Source organism: Arachis ipaensis, chromosome B03 (assembly GCF_000816755.2).
Source record: "Arachis ipaensis cultivar K30076 chromosome B03, Araip1.1, whole genome shotgun sequence".
NCBI classification, from domain to species: domain Eukaryota; kingdom Viridiplantae; phylum Streptophyta; class Magnoliopsida; order Fabales; family Fabaceae; genus Arachis; species Arachis ipaensis.
This window is the reverse complement of record NC_029787.2, coordinates 36,626,295-36,629,649: the sequence shown is the minus strand read 5'-3', so window position 1 is coordinate 36,629,649 and position 3,355 is coordinate 36,626,295. Positions and strand designations below refer to the sequence as shown.

Genomic DNA, 3,355 nt, shown 5'->3' with positions numbered 1-3,355 from the left:
AAAAACAAGTCACAGCTCCAATCATCCAAAGAAGCATTACAGGTGAGAAATGGGAGAGCCTTAGTAGTTCCTGTATTCCTAAAACCCCCCAGTCAGCATTCTTTGTGGGTGCAAGGCACTGATACTAGGCCGTGAAGTCGAATCCTCGAGGATTAACCTTTGGATTATTTCTGAAAGGTTTTTGATTAACGAAGAAAGCAATGTTGAGGGCCTAGTTAATTAACAAATTTTCCCCTTCAGCATTTGGGAAGAAGGAAAGTTTCTTGTTTGCCCTCTCTAGGGATTCAATAGGTCAAAGGAAACAATGGGTATATGCCATAGTTCTGAAAATCGAACCGGACCGGCCAGTTCAACCGGGTTAATCAAAAACTGGTCATCAGACGGTTCGGTCGACCTCAAAAACTGCCTGGCAAAAAATCGATCAAACCGGTGGTTAACCGTTGAACCGGTAGAACCGACCGATTTTTTAGAGGTTTTCTGGTTTAGTGACTCCCTCCAAAATGGCGCCGTTTTGACCCCTTAAAAAAAACCCTAAATAGCTACCCGATGCCCAGTCCCCCCAGCCCCCAGTCCCACTCATCTCTTCTCTTTGAAATTTCAAAGAAAGACAAAGAAAAGAACCCTAGCGGCGTAGCCCCCTAGCCCCGGAACCTGCAGCCACCACAACCTCCACAGCCACCGTATCCCTGTAGCCCCGCAGCCACCACAGCCCCGCAGACCCCACAGCCACCGCATCTCCTCTCCTCTGTTCGAGCTCTTTCTCTATATTCACCGGTGTCGCCGTCTTTTCTGTCGCCGCCGTCACTCCCCTTCCTCTTCGCCACCGGTAAGCACTCCCCTTCTTCTTCGCCGCTGTGTCTCCTTTCTCCCCTGTTTGAGCTCCCTCTGATAATAGTTAATTTTGTTCCTAATTTTCTGTGATAATAGTTAATTAGTTTGCTGAATTAATTTTGTTCATAATTTTCTATGGAGTTTGTTGATTTTATTGTGGAGTTTGCTGATTTTAGTTTTACCGTGAAGTTTACTGAGTTAATTTGTTCATAATTTTGCTGTGAAGTTTCCTGATTTTATTGTGGAATTTGATTATTTTAGTTTTATGGTGGAGTTTGTTGATTATTTTACTAATTTTAGTTTTTTTTTGTTGTACATTGAAGATGGAGCATTCACAAAGAGTTAATTATATGAATTAATTATTATGTATTCTTGATTTGAATTCTAAATTATATGAATTAATCATTATAAAGGTTGGATTCTGGATTTTGGATTTTGTATGTAATTTGTAATTTGGATTTCAGAATTTTGAATTTGGATCAGCTTCTTAAGCCATGGCAAATTTCTCACCCAATTCAATCAATCATGGCATTCGCCGATATGTTCCTGTGTTGATTTGCCTATTTTTTGTTTTCATTGATATTATTTATATCTAAATAATAGAGAGACTTTGTGTTAATTAATATGAATATATTATCCCTGTTAATGTTTTTATTGAGCATCTTAACCTATCCAGTATTAGTGCTTCTAGTTTTATTGTAGAAAAAAATTATATTATGCATTAAGAACAAGTTGTATCCACCGTGTTTATCTTTCTAATTTTTGGTTCAGTGTTATGAGTTATTATAATTGTGCAGTTGTAATTTTATCTATGTTTAACTAGTATACATTAGTTAACCAAACCTTATTAATAAATTTTTTAAGAAAATTACTAATGTCAAATTTTGAGGTATAATACCTTTTAGTCTCATGTTGAAGTATATCTCTAAAATTATTTTCATATTAAAATTTTTTGACTTAGAAATTATTGAATTTAAATATTTAAAATTATATATTGAATTTTAATAATTTTATTTAATATTTAATTAAATCGGTTGAACCCCGGTTGAACCACTGAACCAGTGAACCAGTTGCCTCACCGGTTCATTGATCGGTTCGATTTTTGCAACCTTGGTATATGCGCCTACTGTGAAAAGAATTAAGATTCTGGTATCATTAATTTGAAGTTGAGGATCGTCAATGACTTCATCATTAACTTAATTTAGTATATGAAGAGCTGGTGGGGCTGGTGGTGGTATAACATGACCTTTTTCTTTGTCTTGGGCAGCGGCATGAGAAGAGGAAGTGGCCATTGCAGAACAAAGAAAAAGGGAGTTTGAAGAGATAAAGGTTGTGTGGAAGATTGATGCAAGCAAAAATCAGAAAGCAAGGGTTTGGAAAAATTAGACAAGGATGAGAAAGTTTAATTTAAAGGAAATATTGTAGCGATTATTACAGAAGGAACGCGAAAGAGGTAACTTTGCGAAGAAGGCAAAGTGGTGGAAAGAGAAAGTGCAGGTTTCGGAAAACATGTCGAGTGAATCAGTATTAATAGGAAGTTAAATGGTAATTATTACTGATTTAAGAAGTTTGAAATTTGAATTTGGATTAAGTGTTTCATCTTCTAATGTTATCGAAGGCAAACACGTTAATCCAAGAGGGCAATTTGTTAGTCGAAGAAATACTTTCAATTAAGGTAGGTCAATTCGAAGAGGAACTTGACATGGGTTTGATTTCGAAATGCTTTATTAAATCGGATGGTCCAACTAGACGGATATTCGAGATAAGTAATTGAACAAGATATTCGAATAGGTGGATCGAGCAGTTATGGTAATGGAGAAGTTAAAGGCTTTCATCATGCGAGGAAATCATGGGTAATATTTATGGGCAAAGAAGCGGGAACGGTTATCCAGGAGTAGGCATTTAAAACTGTGATTCAGTAATTAATTATCAGTTACAAAAGTAGATTATAAATACTAGAAAGTTTTAAGGAATAAAGGTTGGAACTTTAACTCAGAAAACACTCAAGCACACTCACATCTCCAGAGAATTCCTGAGTCTGCGATCGAGTTATTTTTCTGTAGGGTTCCTTCCATATTTTTACTCTTTCAACTTATTTTCTTGTAAACTTTATTTTTCAAGCAAGTTTATCTTCCAAGTATTATTTAATTTCAATGTCTAATTTATATTTCTGCACTTTTAACTTTCATGTCAAAGCCTTTTGACCCAGTTGAAGGCACTTTACTGTTTTCTTTTAATTTCAACACAGTCTTTTTTTATTTTAGCACATTTTCTTTTCGAAAACTTTATTCATTCGTTTCTTTTATTGATTTACAAATTTTATTTTATCTTCTATCCCATTACCCGTCTAATTGAAGATGTTTTGATGCACTTTTAAAAAACGGGTACTTATAAAGAGGAGTAGGTTTCACTCCCAAACTACTAGATATCGAACCACCTAAAAATTGACAAAACAATATAAAATTTCAATACGTACGTACTTAATTTTAAAAAATATTTAAAATATTATTATTATTATTGAATA

At 34.9% G+C, this 3,355-nt stretch overlaps 1 long non-coding RNA gene across 1 annotated transcript in view; it reads left to right on the top strand.

Moving 5' to 3' along the window:
• The window catches only part of LOC110269651, an 18,686-nt gene continuing 17,147 nt past the window's right edge, over window positions 1,817-3,355 (top strand). The window contains exon 1 of the long non-coding RNA XR_002358414.1: window positions 1,817-1,944. This is a non-coding gene — a long non-coding RNA (uncharacterized LOC110269651). The remainder of the gene's footprint in view (window positions 1,945-3,355) is intronic.